Below are 20,523 nucleotides of genomic sequence, written 5' to 3' on the forward strand. Positions count from 1 at the left end.
GCATTCTCAGATTATACATACTATTTATGAGTGTATTCCCCTAGGCCGAAAGGATGAAATTCCAGATGATGAAATTCCAGACCACTGTAGTATTTTCTTTCAGTTGTGGGCTGATTATGCATTTATTATGATGTCAGGGATTGTGGCTGTCACCTCTACTGGTCTCTCTAAAGTGGTTAGTACAGTCCTCTGTGTGTAGTCTGGGCTATAAGTGCCACTGATTGATTGATTATGTGCTAAGCACCGGGTAAGATAGACAATCAGGTCAGACATGGACTACATGGACTCACCTTTGAAGAGGGAGGGAGAATGGATACTTAATCCCTATTTTCTAGTTAGGAAATTGAGGCACAGAAAAGACAAATGACTTACCCAAAGTCACACAGCAGGGATGTTGCAGCGGAGGGCTCATAAGCCATTTCTCCTGACTTGCAGTCCTGTGCTCTTTCTACTAGTCCGTGCTGCTTCTCTGTTGATTATGAGGTTGAAATTTATCGGTTGTTCATGACCCGAGCCTTGCTTTTCATTATATAATTTTTCAGTGTGAAAATAATTTAAGGAATGTATTGAAGTGAAAAGTATTGCAATTTTTCTTCTGTGCTTTCTTCAGTTCAATCCTACTCTCCATCCACCCATCTTACCTCCTTCCCTTCCCCACAGCACCTTTATATATGTATATATGTTTGTACATATTTATTACTCTATTTATTTATTTTACTTGTACATATCTATTCTATTTATTTTATTTTGTTAGTATGTTTGGTTTTGTTCTCTGTCTCCCCTCCCCCTTTCAGACTGTGAGCCCACTATTGGGTAGGGACTGTCTCTATATGTTGCCAGCTTGTACTTCCCAAGCGCTTAGTACAGTGCTCTGCACACAGTAAGCGCTCAATAAATACGATTGATGATGATGATGATGATGATAGATGCCTGATGCAGGATTGAGCCTACTAGCTGTGGCTACTGCTTTTGAAATTTCAGAAGTCACCCACTAAAATCACTAGTCCAGTTGGGATGCTTGAACCTATCAAGGCTAGTTAGAAAGAAGTGCATCACACTTCTACGTTGGGTAGGGACCGTCTCTATATGTTGCCAGCTTGTACTTCCCAAGCGCTTAGTACAGTGCTCTGCACACAGTAAGCGCTCAATAAATACGATTGAATGAATGAATCACAACTATTTTTGTAGGCTAAGTAGGGTATCTGTTTTAAAATGACAATAACAATTGTGGTATTTATCTGTTTACTATTTACCAAGTCCTGGAGTAGATAGGATACAATCAGATCAGATTAAAGTGTCTTTCACACATGGGACTCTCAGTGTAAGGGGGTGACAGAAAAAGGTATAATATGAGGAAACTGAGGCACAGAGAAGTGAAGTGAGTTGCTGAGGACCACAGAGCTGGCAAGTGATGGAGATGGGATTATAACCCAGGTCTCCATTCATTCATTCATATTTATTGAGCACGTACTGTGTTCAAAGCACTGTACTAAACGCTTGGGAGAGTACAATAGAACAATAAACAGACACATCCCTTGCCTACAATGAGCTGACAGTCTAGAGGGGAAGACAGACGTTAATAGAAATAAATAAATTACGGATGCCTGCATAAAACTGGCTGACTCTCAGTCCTTTTCTCTTTCCATTTAATCATGCTGCTGCACAGGGTGTCTTGAATACACTGGCCCTAGGTTTTCCTCCCTCTTTCCTCTGCTATTTTTCAGCCATTAGACACTTTGAGGTGAATTCCAGCTTTAAATCATTCATGACCATTTGGGACTGGATTATGAAAAAATCATACAAATCAATTATTATCCACACCTGTCAAAAGTTAGGCAAGGGGAAAAAAATAAAATGAGTAGGTTTGGGGATTATCCATCTTTTCTTTTATTCACGCTTCTTTATTTCTTCTTCTTCCCAGGTCATTATCACCTTATCACCTCAACCCTTGTCTATTCCTGCATTTTTGTATATTATATAATTTTGTATAGTAATATAATATTGTATATGCTATACACTGTACCTCATTCTCGCCTGTCCCGCTGTCGATCGCCGGCCCACGTCCTCCCCCCGGCCTGGAATGCCCTCCCTCCGCACACCCACCAAGCTAGCTCTCTTCCTCCCTTCAAAGCCCTTCTGAGAGCTCACCTCCTCCAGGAGGCCTTCCCAGACTGAGCCCCCTTTTTTCTCTCCTCCTCCCCATCCCCTCCGCCCTACCTCCTTCCCCTCCCCACAGCACCTGTATATATGTTTGTAAAGATTTATTACTCTATTTATTTTACTTGTACATATTTACTATTCTATTTATTTTGTTAATGATGTGCATCTGGCTTTATTTCTATTTGTATGATATTTATTAAGCACAACCTAATCAGGTTGGACACAGTCCCTGTCCCACTTAGGGCTCACACATAGGGGAGAAGCAGCATGGCGTAATGAATAGAGCCTCGGAGTCAGAAGGTCATGGGTTCTAATCCCAGCTCTGCCATTTGTCTCCTATGTGACCTTGGGCAAGTCACTTCACTTCTCTGTGCCTCAGTTACTTCATCTGTCAAATGGAGACAATCTCCATTAAGGCAGTGAGCCCCAGTGGGATAGGGACTGTGTCTAACCCGATTTGCTTGTATCCACCCCAGTGCTTAGTACAGTGCCCGGCACATATTAATTGCTTAACAATAGCAAAATTATTACTATTTATTATTGTTATTTTATAGATGAGATAACTGAGTCCCAGAAAAGTTAAGTGCCTTAACCAAAGTCACCTAGCAGACAGGTGGTGGAGCCAGGATTAGAACCCATGACGTATGCTTTATCCGTTATGTGACATTGCTTCTGTTGCTTGACTACAATGATGGAAAGTTAGAGAAAGAAGAGAGCTTTGGAAGGAAGATGAGAAGTTCAGTTTGGGATATATCAGTTTACATATAAAATGCGTGCTCCACAATTTAAATGCTGTTTGTTTCCCTATCCATTGTTCCATTCTCTTATTCTTGTACCACTAGGCAATTTTTTAAAATTTTCTCCCTAGTTAGAATGAACAGTTCTTGAGGGCAGGAATTGTATCTTTTACCTCTATTGTACTCTCTTAAGTACACAGATCGCACACAGTGGGGGCTCAATAAGTACTCTAGGTTGACTGATTAATGGATCTTGGTCCATTTGGCATAATAATAATAATAATGATGATGATGGTATTTGTTAAGCACTTACTATGTGCAAAGCACTGTCCTTAGCGCTGGGGGGGGGATACAAGGTGATCAGGTTGTCCCACGTGGGGCTCCCAGTCTTAATCCCCATTTTACAGATGAGGTAACTGAAGCCCAGAGAAGTTAAGTGACTGGCCCAAAGTCACACAGCTGATAAGTGGCGGAGCCGGGATTAGAACCCATGACCTCTGACTCCCAAGCCCGGGCTCTTTCCACTGAGCCACGCTGCTTCTCTAGATAACAGAGAAGCATAGATAACAGAGTTGACTATACTGATGAACTACATTTCATTTTTCTAAATTTCTTGTTCAGCTTTGGTAATCTTGACTTGAATTTATTGAGCCAATAAAATATCTTGGGCTCTTTGACTAGTTCTAAAGAAGGTGAATGAAAATTCACCTCCTTTGGACCAAAGTAGAATAAGCAACTCTGCAGACCTCACTTTGAATCAGAATGATAGGATCAGAGGATAAGAATGATAATCAGGAGATCAATGCCCTTTGCCACATAATGTGCTTAAGATGCCCACACTATCCAGCAATGAAATTTGAGGGAGCCTCACACGTAAACACCGTTGTCTATCATGACCTGCAGAGATCTTTCTAGGGAACGATCTTTGTCACTGTATATCTGAGTTACCAGAGCATCTAATCAGGTTGTGCAAGTGCCGACTTGTCAAAATGTTTTGAAAATAGCTGATGGATGGTTGGGAACCAGCTGGAGCAGACATTTCTCCTCGTCCCGGGACCCTAAAGATATCATCTTTGAAGAATGACTCTCTTTGGTTCCATTTATGCATTCAGAAGTGAAACAGATAAACCCTGCACCCCCAGGTACTGTTCCACGGCCACAAGAATATTAAGCCTGAGTGGTTATTTCAGGTAAAAGGATCAGTTCTTTATTTGGAGCCAGGTAAAGGCAGTCCTTTCTACTTCCATAAGTACCCATAACGCTTCTGCAGTTATTCATTCATTCATTCAACCGTATTTATTGAGCGCTTACTGTGTGCGGAGCACTGTACTAAGCGCTTGAGAAGTACAAGTCGGCAACATATAGAGATGGTCCCTACCCAATAGCGGGTTCACAGTCTAGAAGGGGGAGACAGACAACAAAACAAAGCATGTAGACAGGTGTCAAAATCGTCAGAACAAATAGAATTAAAGCTATATGCACATCATTAACAAACTAAATAGTAAATATGTACAAGTAAAATAGAGTAATAAATCTGTACAAATATATATACAGGTGCTGTGGGGAGGGGAAGGAGATGGGGGGAATAGGGAGGAGGAGAGGAAAGAGGGGGCTCAGTCTGGGAAGGCCTCCTGGAGGAGGTGAGCTCTCAGTAGGGCTTTGAAGGAAGGAAGAGAGCTAGCTTGGTGGATGTGTGGAGGGAAGGCATTCCAGGCCAGGGGGAGGACATAGGCCAGGAGTCGACAGCGGGACAGGTGAAAACGACGTACAGTAGTGGCCGAGGAGCGGAGGGTGCAGGCAGGGCTGTAGAAGGAGAGAAGGGAGGTGAGGTAGGAGGGGGCGAGGGGATGGACAGCCTTGAAGCAGAGAGTGAGGAGTTTTTGCTTGCTACGTAGGTTGACAGGCAGCCACTGAAGAATTTCCATTCTCAACTACTTAATCACTTGCTTTTCCATGTATTCCCCCTTTCCATAGTCTTCTTCCTCCTCTCTGGAGTTTGTTTGCATCTGTCTTCCCTGTGGGATTATCTGCTCCTTGAGGGCAGAGATTTTATCTTCTTTCATTCATCCATTCAGTCATATTTATTAAGTGCTTACTGTGCGTAGAGCACTGTACTAAGCGCTTGGAAAGTACAATAGAGCAATTAACAGTGACAATCACTGCCCACAATGAGCTCACAGTCTAGGGAGAGGGAGAGAGACATCAATACTAATAAACAGAAATCAATACAAATAAATAAAATTACAGTTATAAATGTAAGTGCTGTGGGGCTGGAGGTTGGAGGGAGAGCAGAAGGAGCAAGTCAGGGCAATGCAGAAGGGAGTGGGAGATGAAGAAAAGTGGGGCTTAGTCTGGGAAGACCTCTTGGAGGAGATTTTCCTTCAATAAGGCTTTGAAGGGAGGAAGAGTAATTGTCTGTCAGATTTGAGGAGGGAGGGCATTCCAGGCCAGAAGTAGGATGTGGGCCAGGGGTTGGCAGCAAGATAGGTGAGATTGAGGCATAGTAATACCATCACTCATCCTATCCCACCTAGACTACTGCATCAGCCTCCTTGTTGACCACCCAACTTCCTGCCTTTCCCCACTCGAGTCCGCACTTTACTGCCCGGATCATCTTTCTACAGAAACGTTCAGGAACATGCCACCCCCATGCTCCTCTGTTGTCCTTTCCCAAGTGCTTAGTACAGTGTTCTATAATGACAATAATAATAATAATGGCATTTATTAAGCACTTACTATGTGCAAAGCACTGTTCTCAGCGCTGGGGAGGTTACAAGGTGATCAGGTTGGGGGGTTCACAGTCGTAATCCCCATTTTACAGATGAGGGAACTGAGGCGCAGAGACGTTAAGTGACTTGCCCAAAGTCACACAGCTGACAATTGGCGGAGCGGGGATTTGAACCCGTGACCTCTGACTCCAAAGCCCGGGCTCTTTCTACTGAGCTTCTATGTGCAGTAGGTACTCAATAAATACCATTGATTAATCAAACTCACTCTGGGAGAATTTCCTTCCACACGGTGGACCATACACTTCTCCTGGAAACACCAACTTACCTTGACATCCCTAACATTCTCCTCTCCTGGGTCTTCTTCTCCTTCTTCTCAGTCTCTTTTGCCGGCTCCTCCACTGCCTCCCACACACTGAGTGTGTCATAAGGAAGCAGCGTGGTCTAATGGAAAGCTCATGGGCCTGGGAGTAAGAGGAACTGGGTTCTAATCCCGCCTCTGCCGTTTCCCTGCTGTGTGACATTGGGCAAGTCCCTTAACTTCTACAAATCTCAATTTCCTCGGCAGCTACTTTGAGTATGAGCCCAATGTGGGATAGGGACTCTGTCCAAACTGATTATCAGCTATCCACCCCAGTGCTCAGGGCAGTGTTTGACACATAGTAAATGCTTAATAATGATAATGATAACAACTATCATGTTGATTATTATGATTATTATCATTAATTTCAATTTTTGGAATCAATGTAGTCCAAGGATAGACCACATAATTATGGAGAAGCCGCGTGGCTCAGTGGAAAGAGCACGGGCTTGGGAGTCAGAGATCATGGGTTCAAATCTCAGCTCCACCAATTGCCAGCTGTGTGACTTTGGGCAAGTCACTTAACTTCTCTGTGCCTCTGTTACCTCATCTGTAAAATGGGGATTAAGACTGTGAGCCCCAAATGGGACAACCTGTCACCTTGTAACCTCTCCAGTGCTTAGAACAGTGCTTTGCACATAGTAAGCACTTAATAAATGCCATCATTATTATTATGTCCAAATTGAGTGATAAAATGCTAAAAGGTTTCTGGAGATCATTTCCAAATAGTCTTTCCTCAGCATAACAGACTCCATTCCAAGCCAGAAATCTCTCTGAGCTGCTTAGAACCTGGAAATAGCTGAAGCCCTCACAGTTCTCAAACCCTCCCGTAAGATATAGTCTTATGTGTTGTCTGTCTCATCTATCTCACCGCTGACCTCTCACCCAAGTCCTGCCTCTGGCCTAGATTGTCCTCTCTCTTCAATTCCCACAGACAATCACTCTTCCCACCTCCAAAACCTTTGTTTTTTAATGGGATTTGTCAAATGCTTACTATTTCCCAGGTAATAGTAAACACAAGCTAATCAGGTTGGGCACACTGCGTGTCCCATGTAGGGTCCGCGGTCTTAATCCCCATCTTACAGATGCAGTAACTGAGGCACTAAGAAGTTGAGCGACTTGCCCAAGGTCACCCAGCAGAAAGTGGTGGAGGTGAGATTAGAATCCAGGTCCTTCTGATTTCCAGGCCCGTGATCTTTCCATTGGGCCATGCTGCTACTAAAAGCACATCTCCTTCAGGAGGCCTTCCCCGACTAAGCCCTCATTTCATTTTCTCCCACTCCCTTCTGCGTCACCCTGGATCTTGGATTTGCATACTTTGTTCACCTCTCCCTCAGTCCTGCAGCACTTACGTTCATATCCATAATTAATTAATTTATATTAATGTCAGTCTCCCCTTCCAGTCTGTAAGCTAGTTGAGGGCGGGGAACATGTCAACCAACTGTGTTATAGTGTACTCTCCTAAACACTTAATACAGTACTCGGCACATAATAAGCTCTCGATAAACACAATTAATTGCTTGATTGATTATCTCATGGCTTCTGAGTACTCAGAGCTCCCATCTTATCTCTGATGCATCCTCATCCTTGTCCTTGCCCTCTTCCTCTTTCTTTCATTCATTCATTCATATTTATTGAGTGCTTACTGTGTGCAGAGCACTGTACTAAGCGCTTGGGAAGTACTCTTTCTTACCCCTCTCCTCCTCCTCCTTCTCCTCTAGATTTTCCGTGTCTTAAGTGTAGGTGTAGTAGCTTGCCCAAGGAGCTATGCAGTCTTTAGCTTTGACTAATGACTATTGGTAGCTTGAATCTCACTCGGACTTTTCTTTTTGGACTATTCAACTTAAAGAATTGATCATGGTGTCCCAAACAGTGGACTAGACTTTCAAGAAGAATTGCTGTAATGCTACAAAGTTGACTGGAGATGAAAAGTTTAGAAAAGAAATATTCTGCTTTCATACAAATTAACTTAGTGACTGAAAATAAAGAGAAATTCAGAAAATGTGCAGTCTGCATATTATGTACTTCTTCATCAATCACTGGCATTTGCTCTGTGTACAGAGTACTGAACTAACTTTATTTTATTATTTAAGCTTTTGATTTTTCACCTATCTTTCCCATATCAAACAAGAGAAGCAGGGTGGCTTAGTGGCCTGGGAGTTAGAACCTGAGTTCTAATCCTGGCTCTGCCACTTATCTGCAGTGTGACCCTGGGCAAGTCACTTCACTTTTCTGTGCCTCAGTTCCCTCATCTGTAAAATGGCAATTAAGACTGTGAGCCCCAAGTAGGAAATAGACTGTATTTTATCTAACCCAGAGTTCAGTATAGTGCCTGGCACAGAGTAAGGGCTTATCAAACAATGTGGCCTAGTGGATAGAGCACGGGCCTGAGAGTCAGAAGGACCTGAATTCTAATCCCGGCTCCACCACTTGTTTGCTGAGTGAATTTAGGGAAGTCACTTCACTTCCCTGTGCCTCAGTTCCCTCATCTGTAAAATGGGGATTAAGACTGTGAGTCTTATGTGGGACAGGGACTGTGTCTAACCTGATTAGCTTCTACCTACCCCACCGTGTCAAACAGTATTTGGTACGTAGTAAGTGCTTTACAAATGCCATTATTATTATTATTATTATCAAATACCATTAAAAAAGAGTCATTTCTTTTGCCCAACTGTAAGCTCCTTGAGGGCAGGGAACATATCCTCTCCCAATCCCTTGGTATAGTACTTTGCACTCAATAACTATTCAATAAATACAATTGATTAATTGGCTGGCATATGTGGATAAAATATCTCACCATTCCTGAGCACAGAGGTCTGCTCTATGCATTTGTTTTGGCAAATCAAAAGATATAGGAGTAGGGGGTGAGACAAGAAATCTTAATAGGAATTATTTTCCCAAAATGAGAGAGTGGCTAGGCCACCCTAAAGGTGCCCTGAAACTGGACCAATTCTCTATTTTCCAAAACCCTCATCATTCCAGCTGGTCTCACACTCCCACCTCACTCACACCTCACTGTATTCCTTGTGTAAAATTTGGGATTTCTCCATCACAGTTTTCACAGATTCTTGTCTTATGCTGTCAAGTCATTTCCGAACCCTAGCGACACCATGGACACATCTCTCCCAGAACGCCCCACCTCCATCTGCAATCGTTCCGGTAGCGGATCCACAGAGTTTTCTTGGTAAAAATCCAGAAGTGGTTTACCATTGTCTCCTTCAGCTCAGTAGACTTGAGTCTCTGCCCTCGACTCTCTCCCGTACCGCTGTTGCCCAGCACGGGTGAGTTTTGGTTTGCAGCAGATTGCCTTCCACTCGCTAGCCACTGCCCGAGCTAGGAATGGAATGGGTAGGCCTCTGCTTGACTTTCCCTCCTTTAGTAGAAACTGGTAGTGTACTGAAAACTCTCCAAGTACCACCCTGAGAGGGGCTACCACAGATTAGGAAGCTATAAAATGTCTACTGAGTATTGTAAGTTTGCCTCTAATTCATCTCTCTTAGACTGGGAGCCCCATGTGAGATGGAGACTGATTTGGTCATAATGCATCTACTCCAGTGCTTAGTACAGTGCTTGACACCTAGGAGCTTAACATATATCACCATTAGCGTTATTATCATCATTGATATTATTCATAAGCTAGCGGTCCCTTTAATGGGGATTCACAATCGAAAGTTTTTCTGGAACAGAATGGGCGAACATTCAGTAGGTAAGATCCAATATTGTTTTTTTCCCAAAGGTCTTTAAAAAGACATGAAATGATCTTGCCAGTAGGTTCAAAATGTCACTGGGCAGTCAACAGCTCTGGGAATCAATCAATCAATCAATCGTATTTATTGAGCGCTTACTATGTGCAGAGCACTGTACTAAGCACTTGGGAAGTACAAATTGGCAACACATAGAGACAGTCCCTACCCAACAGTGGGCTCACAGTCTAAAAGGGGGAGACAGAGAACAAAACCAAACATACCAACAAAATAAAATAAATAGGATAGAAATGTACAAGTAAAATAAATAAATAAATAAATAGAGTAATAAATATGTGCAACCATATATACATATATACAGGTGCTGTGGGGAAGGGAAGGAGGTAAGATGGGGGGATGGAGAGGGGGTCAAGGGGGAGAGGAAGGAAGGGGCTCAGTCTGGGAAGGCCTCCTGGAGGAGGTGAGCTCTCAGCAGGGCCTTGAAGGGAGGAAGAGAACTAGCTTGGCGGAGGGGCAGAGTATCTCTCCGGTCGTTCTTTCTCAGTCTCTTTTGCAGGCTCCTCCTCCCCCTCCCATCCTCTTACTGTGGGAGTTCCCCAAGGTTCAGTGCTTGGTCCCCTTCTGTTCTCAATCTACACTCACTCCCTTGGTGACCTCATTCGCTCCCACGGCTTCAACTATCACCTCTACGCTGATGACACCCAGATCTACATCTCTGCCCCTGCTCTCTCCCCCTCCCTCCAGGCTCGCATCTCCTCCTGCCTTCAGGACATCTCCATCTGGATGTCCGCCCGCCACCTAAAGCTCAACATGTCGAAGACTGAGCTCCTTGTCTTCCCTCCCAAACCTTGTCCTCTCCCTGACTTTCCCATCTCTGTTGACGGCACTACCATCCTTCCCGTCTCACAAGCCCGCAACCTTGGTGTCATCCTCGACTCCGCTCTCTCATTCACCCCTCACATCCAAGCCGTCACCAAAACCTGCCGGTCTCAGCTCCGCAACATTGCCAAGATCCGCCCTTTCCTCTCCATCCAAACCGCTACCCTGCTAATTCAAGCTCTCATCCTATCCCGTCTGGACTACTGCACTAGCCTTCTCTCTGATCTCCCATCCTCGTGTCTCTCTCCACTTCAATCCATACTTCATGCTGCTGCCCGGATTATCTTTGTCCAGAAACGCTCTGGACATATCACTCCCCTCCTCAAAAACCTCCAATGGCTACCGATCAATCTGCGCATCAGGCAGAAACTCCTCACCCTGGGCTTCAAGGCTCTCCATCACCTCGCCCCCTCCTACCTCACCTCCCTTCTCTCCTTCTACTGCCCAGCCCGCACCCTCCGCTCCTCCACCACTAATCTCCTCACTGTACCTCGCTCTCGCCTGTCCCGCCATCGACCCCCCGCCCCACGTCATCCCCCGGGCCTGGAATGCCCTCCCTCTGCCCATCCGCCAAGCTAGCTCTCTTCCTCCCTTCAAGGCCCTGCTGAGAGCTCACCTCCTCCAGGAGGCCTTCCCAGATTGAGCCCCTTCTTTCCTCTCCCCCTCGTCCCCCTCTCCATCCCCCCGCCTTACCGCCTTCCCCTCCCCACAGCACCTGTATATATGTATATATGGTTGTACATATTTATTACTCTGTTTATTTATTTATTTATTTATTTTACTTGTACATTTCTATCCTACTTATTTTATTTTGTTGGTATGTTTGGTTCTGTTCTCTGTCTCCCCCTTTTAGACTGTGAGCCCACTATCGGGTAGGGACTGTCTCTATGTGATGCCAATTTGTACTTCCCAAGCGCTTAGTACAGTGCTCTGCACATAGTAAGCGCTCAATAAATACGATTGATTGATTGATTGATTGATTCCGGGCCCGGGGGATGACGTGGGCCGGGGTTCGATGGCGGGACAGGCGAGAACGAGGTACAGTGAGGAGATTAGCGGTGGAGGAGCGGAGGGTGCGGGCTGGGCAGTAGAAGGAGAGAAGGGAGGTGAGGTAGGAGGGGGCGAGGTGATGGACAGCCTTGAAGCCCAGGGTGAGGAGTTTCTGCCTGATGCGCAGATTGATTGGTAGCCATTGGAGGTTTTTGAGGAGGGGAGTAATATGCCCAGAGCGTTTCTGGACAAAGATAATCCGGGCAGCAGCATGAAGTATGGATTGAAGTGGAGAGAGACACAAGGATGGGAGATCAGAGAGAAGGCTGGTGCAGTAGTCCAGACGGGATAGGATGAGAGCTTGAATGAGCAGGGTAGCGGTTTGGATGGAGAGGAAAGGGAGGATCTTGGCAATGTTGTGGAGCTGAGACCGGCAGGTTTTGGTGACGGCTTGGATGTGAGGGATGAATGAGAGAGCGGAGTTGAGGATGACACCAAGGTTGCGGGCTTGTGAGACGGGAAGGATGGTAGTGCCGTCAACAGAGATGGGAAAGTCAGGGAGAGGACAAGGTTTGGGAGGGAAGACAAGGAGCTCAGTCTTCGACATGTTGAGCTTTAGGTGGCGGGCAGACATCCAGATGGAGATGTCCTGAAGGCAGGAGGAAATGCGAGCCTGGAGGGAGGGGGAGAGAGCAGGGGCAGAGATGTAGATCTGTGTGTCATCAGCGTAGAGATGATAGTTGAAGCCGTGGGAACGAATGAGGTCACCAAGGGAGTGAGTGTAGATTGAGAACAGAAGGGGACCAAGCACTGAACCTTGGGGAACCCCCACAGTAAGAGGATGGGAGGGGGAGGAGGAGCCTGCAAAAGAGACTGAGAATGAAACAGTTCATTCTTTACACTCTACTGGGAAACAGTAGAGTGTAAAGATATGCACGTGAGCGCAATGAGAGGGAAGGTGGGAAGGGGGACCGTAAACCCAAGGGCTTAATGGATGTGGAAGTCCTGAAGTGGCAATAACTGGGAGTTGGGAAACAGAGAGATTAATCAGGGAAGAACTCCTAGGGGAGGACTTGGAAGACAGGAAGACCAGTGTGAACCATCAGATGTGCAGGGAGAGGGGTTTCAAATAAAAAAGTTGTGAACAAGAGAGGAAGAGGTTAGCAGAGAGAAAAACAACAAAGAGTCACAGCGAGAAGTAATAGTACTGAGAAGACAATGATGAGGATGCATCAGAGAAGCAGCATGGCTCAGTAGAAAGAGCCCGGGCTTGGAAGTCAGAGGTCGTGGGTTTTAATCCCAGCACCACCACTTGTCAGCTGTGTGACTTTGGGCAAGTCACTTCACTTCTCTGTGCCTCAGGTACCTCATCTGGAAAATGGGGATGAAGACTGTGAGCCCCACGTGGGACAACCTGATCACCTTGTATCCCCCCCAGGAATTAGAACAGTGCTTCACACATTGTAAATGCTTAACAAATACCATTATTATTATTATTATTATCAAAGATAAGATGGGAGTCCTGGGTTCTCAGAAGCCATGAGTCAATCATTCAATCAATTAATTGTATTTATTGAGCACTTTCTATGTGCAGAGCACTGTACTAAGTGCTCGGGAGAGTACAGTATAACAGAGTTGGTTGACTAGTTCCCTGTTCACAACTAGATTGTGATCTGAGGGGGAGACTGACATTGATGTGAATAAATGAATTATGGGTATGTCCATAAGGGCTGCAGGACTGAAGCTTAAGTAGGTTGAATTGGGAGGAGCGAAGCTTGTGAACTGAGGTGTAGTGAGAGAGAAAGGCGGGTAAGTGTGGAGAAGACTGACTGCCTCAAAGACAGAGGTCTGGACCGTCTCCTTGATGTGGAACGGGTGATGGGATTTATTGATGGCATCAAGTATATAAAACGGGCAGAAAGAACTGTCTAGGAATACTAAACTAGGCTTCAGGAGGCAGGGTGGGGAAAACCAAACTTTAGCTCAGGCAGATAAAAGTCTAGGAGAGGTTTCTAACTAGAGTCACGGGGCAAACTTCAGCTAAGCGCAACGAACCAAAATAGCTTTTTTAGAGTGGTAAATGTGAACGATCTCTCCGCTTTCCACCTTAAACGGGTGCGTGCCATTCACTTGGATGCACAACAGTTCTAGCAATTGCTTTTCATGTAGAAAAAGTCACGGGGCTTGGTGGGGGAGGAAAAGGTCAAAAGTTGAATTTCAGCCCCCTCAGCAACCTCTCTACCTGGAAATGTTACAAACAGCATCTGCCGGGATCACTATCGCAACAGGAACCTTTGATGGAGGAGGAAGTGAGCAGCTCTTGTCAAAGAGAAATCAGAAGAATCAGATCTTAAACGTTCACCACATATAAGCAAAAAAAATCATTTACTTGTTCTTTGCAGTTCTATTAGAACGGTGGTAATTATAAAAGCCCATTTACTCTGTGGAGCTGAAATAGGGCACAGTGTGTGCTTAAAGAACAGCTGATGGGGAGTGGACAACTTTGAAAAGCTTTCCATTTAGCTACTGTTTTGCTTTGAGGCTGTACATTTTCTAAATTTCCCTTTTTTATTTTCAGCAATAAGAGAATTTGCATGAAAACAGAATCTTTCTTTCCTAAACCTTAAGCTAAAGCTATTTTTGTGGCATTGCAATCCCACTTGCAGGTCTATTTTAGTGTTTTGACACTATATTCATTACAGGGGGAACCAAATGGATGTCCTGAAAAGAAAATTTCTAGTTGAGACTTTATTGGAACCAGTTTCTAGGGGTTCTCTACCTTCTTTTGGACCCCCCACCCCCAAGTAAATCCTTCGTATTTGTTTTTTCTGGATATCTGAACTTTCTCTTTACCATCGAGTAAAAAGGACCTTGGTTCTAATCCCAGCTCTGCCATTTGTCTGATGTTTGATCTTGGGCAAGTCATTTAACTTCTCTGTGCCTCAGTTACCTCATCTGTAACCTCAATGAGGATTGAGACTGTGAGCCCATGTGGGACACAGGCTGTGTCTAACCTGATTAGCTTGTATCTACCCCAGTGGTGACCTGGCATATAGTAAAGGCTTAAAAAATACCACTAAAAAAATCAGTGGCATTTATTAATAATAATAATGATGGCATTTATTAAGCATTTACTATGTGCAAAGCACTGTTCAAAGTGCTGGAGCACTTACTGCGTCCCAAGAACTGTACCAAGTTCTTGGGAGAGTACCATAGAGTTGATAGATCCAATATCTACCCTCAGGAGAGTTACAGTCTAATACAGAAGCTTGCATCCTTCTAGGTACCCTTATGGAGGGTGTAGTCTGTAAACTCCTTGTGAGCAGGGATCACGTCTACCAACTATGTTTTATTGTGCTTTTCCAAGCACTTATTACAGTGCTTGGCACACAGTGCACACTCAATAAATTTCATTTACTGATTGACTGCAAGTGAAAACCCCTTCCCCTGATAACACCACATTTCAACCCCATGTTGCAACCTCTCCCCAGTCTTCTCAAACATGATTCCTGCATCAAAAACTGTGAAATCATTCTCCTTGCTTCTTATACGGCCTTATGTATATAGATCACCTTACTATTAGAAACCTAAAAAAATCAGCCCTCATGTCCTTGGGGGGCACGTGGAAAGATTTATTTCCATTTATTTCCTCTATTTACAGACAGAAGAGTGAAAGTAACTGAAAGACTGACAGGGATACAGGAGAAAAGAAAAGGCAGTTCCTGTCTCCTGGTTCACTACACTTATCAACTTGCCTCTGACATTTATTAATATTCCCAGGGAAACCTCCCAATCACATTCATTTCAGATCTCTCTGTTTCTCAAATCTGACACCCTCTTTTTTTCCCTAAGAGATTTCCCATCACCTTCTGAGGCCTCTTTAGAGACCAGAGGCATCTCTCTGCATTACTCCCCCTTGTCTCATGTTCTTTAGCCTGCATTTAGGTTTCTTATCTCAGAAAACTCTAGGCTTTCATCATCAATTCTCTCTTTGAACCGAACTGAAATCAATTTGCTACTTCATGATTTTGAAAAGAATTCTCTTTGATTTTTCTGCAGCCCCAAATCTAATAGCAGAAGAACAGAAATGTCCTTACGTTTTTGTTCAGGGATCTGTTGTTAAATATTAGGGGCGTTGGTGGAGGAGGGGAGCACATAAACCAAGGAAGAACATCCTCAATTAGGGCACTTGTTAAAGGAAGTGGCTTTCGAGGTGGGAGTGTTCTGAGAGGTCAAATAATAATGATAATAATAAATGCTTACTATATGCCAGGCTGGGGTGGATACAAGCAAATAGGGTTGGGCACAGTCCCTGTCCCACATGGGGCTCACAGTGTCAATCCCCGTTTTACAGATGAGGAAACTGAGGTCCAGAGAAGTGAAGTGACTCACCCAAGGTCACACAGTAGACACGTGGCACTAACAGAATTAGAACCCCAGTCTTTTCGACTCTCAGGCATGTCCTCTATCCACTATGCCATGCTGCTTCAGAAACTGTGGTGTACTTGCTTTACTGCTAACTCTGTGCAATCTCCAGTAAGGCAGTAAAGTTTTAGTCTTCCAAGAGCTACACAAATACGCATAGAAAATCCCCAAAATATTTTTCAAGACATGAATGGGATGTTTTGCAAGATACAGGTACCAAGTCAGCTGGACTGTCTGGTGGTCACCCTAAGGAATAGTCATTATTGTCATTGTGTTATTCATTAACAATAGTAATAACAAGAACAATAATAATTGTGGCATTTGTTAAGCACTTACTGTGTGCCTAGGTCTGTACTAAGCACTGGGGCAAGTACAAGATAATCAGACCCCTCAAGGGGCTTACAGTTTAAGTAGGAGGGAGACCAGGTATTGAATGCCCATGTTGCAGATGAGGGAACTGAGGCACAGAGAAATGAAGTGACTCATTCAAGGTCTCACAGCAGGTAAGTGGCAGATCTGGGATTAGATCATCTATCTAATCTATCTATTCCCAGGCCAGTAAGTGATTGCTATGTCATCTGTCTCTATGTCATCTGTCTCCCCCTTCTAGACCGTGAGCCCATTGTTGGGTAGGGACCGTCTCTATCTGTTGCCGATTTGTACTTCCCAAGTGCTTAGTACAGTGTCGTACACACAGTAAGCGTTCAATAAATACAATTGAATGAATGAAGGAATAGAACTCTACTAAGCACTGGGGTAGATACCAGATAATCTGGTCAGACACAGTCCATCTCTCACATGGGGCTCACAGTCTAACCAGGAGGCGGGACAAGAATACCAGGAGAACCTTGGTTTGGAAAGAGGATAACAGAATGATAACATTTACTGAGTACCAAGTATCAAGGTGTGTTTCCGAGTACTGTAGATGCAGGAATATTTAATCAGACACTGCCCTGATCCCCTGTAGGAGCTCTCAGTAAGATGCACTTATGTACATATCGGTAAATTTATTTATTTGTATTAATGTACGTCTCCTCCCCCCTAGACTGTAAGCTTGTTTTGGGCAGGGAATGTCGCTTTTTGTTCTGTTGTACTTCCCAAGCTCTTAGAACAGTGCTCCGCACAGAGAAAGAACTCAATAAATATGATTGAATGAATGAATTATAATAATAACAATAATTGTGGTATTTGTTAAGTGCTTACTGTGTGTCAGGCATTGTACTAAGCACTGGGGTAGATACAAGGTAATTGGGTTGGACACAACTGAAGCAGCGTGGCTCAATGGGAAGAGCATGGGCTTGGGAGTCAGAGGTCATGGGTTCTAATCCTGTCTCCACCACATGTCTGCTATGTGACCTTGGGCAAGTCACTTAACTTCTCTGAGCCTCAGTTCCCTCATCTGTAAAGTGGGGATTAAGACTGTGAGCCCCACGTGGGACAACCTGATCACCTTGCATCCCCGCAGTGCTTAGAACAGTGCTTTGCGCATAGTAAGCGCTTAACAAACGCCATTATTATTATTATTCTGTTCTAAGGGGAAGGGAGAGCAGGTCCCAGACCTTTAGACTGTAAGCTTGTTGTTGGCAGGAAATGTGTCTGTTTATTGTTATATTGTCCTCTCCCGAGATCTTAGTACAGTGCTCTGCACACAGTAAGTGCTCAGTAAATACGATTGCATGAATGAATGAATGAATGGCTACAGGACTACCATAGGAGTTCCCAGCTTACATCTCCTGAACCCTGTACCAAATCTCTGATAAAAATAATATTCATAATAGTGGTATTTTGTTAAGTGCTTACTATGTGCCAGGCATTCTAAAAACCACTCAGTTGTATAGAAGCAAATCAGGTTGCACACAGTCTCTGTCCTACATGGGGCTCACAGTCTTAATCCTCATTTTACAGATGAGATAACTGAGGCATAGAGAAGTTAAATGCCCCACAGCATATATATATATATATGTAATATATATAAAAATATATATTATAGTTATATATTTATATATATATGTAATATATATAAATATATATTATAGTTATATATTTATGAGAAGCAGCACGGCTGAGTGGAAAGAGCATGGGCCTGGAGTCAGAGGTCGTGGTTTCAAATCCCAGCCCTGCCACTTGTCAGCTGTGTGACTTTGGGCAAGTCACTTAACTTCTCTGGGCCTCAGTTACCTCATCTGTAAAAGGGGGATTAAGAATGTGAGCCCCACGTGGGGCAACCTGATATCCTTGTATCTATCCCAGCTCTTAGAACAGTCCTCGGCACATAGTAAGTGCTTAACAAATACTATTATTAGAGAAGCAGCATGGCTTAATGGAAAGAGCATGGGCTTTGGAGTCGGAGGTCATGGGTTTGAATCCCGGCTCCGCCACATGTCTGCTGTGTGACCTTGGGCAAGTCACTTAACTTCTCTGAGCCTCAGTTACCTCATCTGTAAAATGGGGATTAAGACTGTGAGCCCCCTTTGGGAAAACCTGATCACCTTGTATCTCCCCCAGCGCTTAGAACAGTGCTTTGCACATAGTAAGCGCTTAACAAATACCATCATTATTATTATTTATTCATTTATGCATATTAATGTCTGCCTCCTCCTCTAGACTGTGAGCTCAATAATGGGCAAGAACTATATCTATATGTTGTACTGTACTCTCCCAAGCACTTAGTACAGTGCTTTGCACACAGTAAGCCCTCAATAAATACAACTGAATGAATGAATGAAAGTGACTTGCATGGAGTCACACAGAAGACAAGATAATACCATTGACTGATTGATTCAGAGCCCAACACCTCCTCCTTGTTGATTCCTTGGCTTTTAACTTTCCCCCAGAGCAAACCTTCGTCTGCATTAAACAACAAGGCAAAAGTCTCTTCCGTCCGAAATAGAGAAGCGCATCAAGAATCGATCAATCAGTTGTATTTATTGAGTCCTTACTATATGCAGAGCACTGTATTAAGCACTTGGGAGAGTACAATTGAACAGTCGGTAGACACGTTCCTTTAGAAGTGGCGTGGTTTAGTGGATAGAGCAAGGGCCAGGAGTCAGAAGGACCTGGGTTCTAATCCAAGCTCTGCCACTTCTCTGCTGTGTGATCTTGGGTAAGTCACTTCACTTATTTGTGCCTCAGGTACCTCATCTGTAAAATGGGGATTGAGACTGTGAGCTCCAAATGGAACAGGGATTTTGTCCAACTCAATTTGCTTGTATCCAACCCTACAAGCGCTTGACACATAGTAAGCCCTTAACAAATACAATGATGATGATGATGATGATGATGATGATGATGATGATTAACAAGCTTACAGTCTAGAGGGGGAGACAGACATTAATATAAATAAATAAATTATGGATATGTACAAGAGTGCCATGAGGCTGAGGGATCGGGGCGGGTGAATAAAGGGAGCAAAACAGCGTGAGTCAGAAAGGGAGTGGAAGAAGAGGAAATGAGAAGCAAGAGGACCTTTAAGCACTTCACCGTATATAATAATAATAATAATTATTATTATTATCTGTCTCGATCTGTCCTAATCCTCCTCGACCTCTCAGCTGCCTTCGACACTGTGGACCACCCCCTTCTCCTCAACACGCTATCTGACCTTGGCTTCACAGACTCCATCCTCTCCTGGTTCTCCTCTTATCTCTCCGGTCGTTCTTTCTCAGTCTCTTTTGCAGGCTCCTCCTCCCCCTCTCATCCTCTTACTGTGGGGGTTCCTCAAGGTTCAGTGCTTGGTCCCCTTCTGTTCTCAATCTACACGCACTCCCTTGGTGACCTCATTCGCTCCCACGGCTTCAAGTATCATCTCTACGCTGATGACACCCAGATCTCCATCTCTGCCCCTGCTCTCTCCCCCTCTCTCCAGGCTCGCATCTCCTCCTGCCTTCAGGACATCTCCATCTGGATGTCTGCCCACCACCTAAAGCTCAACATGTCGAAGACTGAGCTCCTTGTCTTCCCTCCCAAACCCTGTCCTCTCCCTGACTTTCCCATCTCTGTTGACGGCACTACCATCCTTCCCGTCTCACAAGCCCGCAACCTTGGTGTCATCCTCGACTCCGCTCTCTCATTCACCCCTCACATCCAAGCCGTCACCAAAACCTGCCGGTCTCAGCTCCGCAACATTGCCAAGATCCGCCCTTTCCTCTCCATCCATACCGCTACCCTGCTCGTTCAAGCTCTCATCCTATCCCGTCTGGACTACTGCATCAGCCTTCTCTCTGATCTCCCATCCTCGTGTCTCTCACCACTTCAATCCATACTTCATGCTGCTGCCCGGTTTATCTTTGTCCAGAAATGCTCTGGGCATATTACTCCCCTCCTCAAAAATCTCCAGTGGCTACCAATCAATCTGCGCATCAGGCAGAAACTCCTCACCCTGGGCTTCAAGGCTGTCCATCACCTTGCCCCCTCCTACCTCACCTCCCTTCTCTCCTTCTCCAGCCCAGCCCGCACCCTCCGCTCCTCTGCCGCCGCTGATCTCCTCACCGTGCCTCGTTCTCGCCTGTCCCGCCATTGACCCCCGGCCCACGTCCTCCCCT

General features: G+C 44.7%; 1 non-coding gene across 1 annotated transcript; it reads right to left on the reverse strand.

Moving 5' to 3' along the window:
- Positions 1–9,275: 9,275 nt before the first annotated feature.
- LOC119927931 lies at positions 9,276–9,413 on the reverse strand. Its single transcript, XR_005450896.1, has one exon. It is a non-coding gene; the product is annotated as a small nucleolar RNA SNORA7 (small nucleolar RNA).
- Between the last annotated feature and the right edge of the window lie 11,110 nt (positions 9,414–20,523).

This window comes from Tachyglossus aculeatus, chromosome 4, assembly GCF_015852505.1.
Source record: "Tachyglossus aculeatus isolate mTacAcu1 chromosome 4, mTacAcu1.pri, whole genome shotgun sequence".
Lineage (NCBI taxonomy): Eukaryota > Metazoa > Chordata > Mammalia > Monotremata > Tachyglossidae > Tachyglossus > Tachyglossus aculeatus.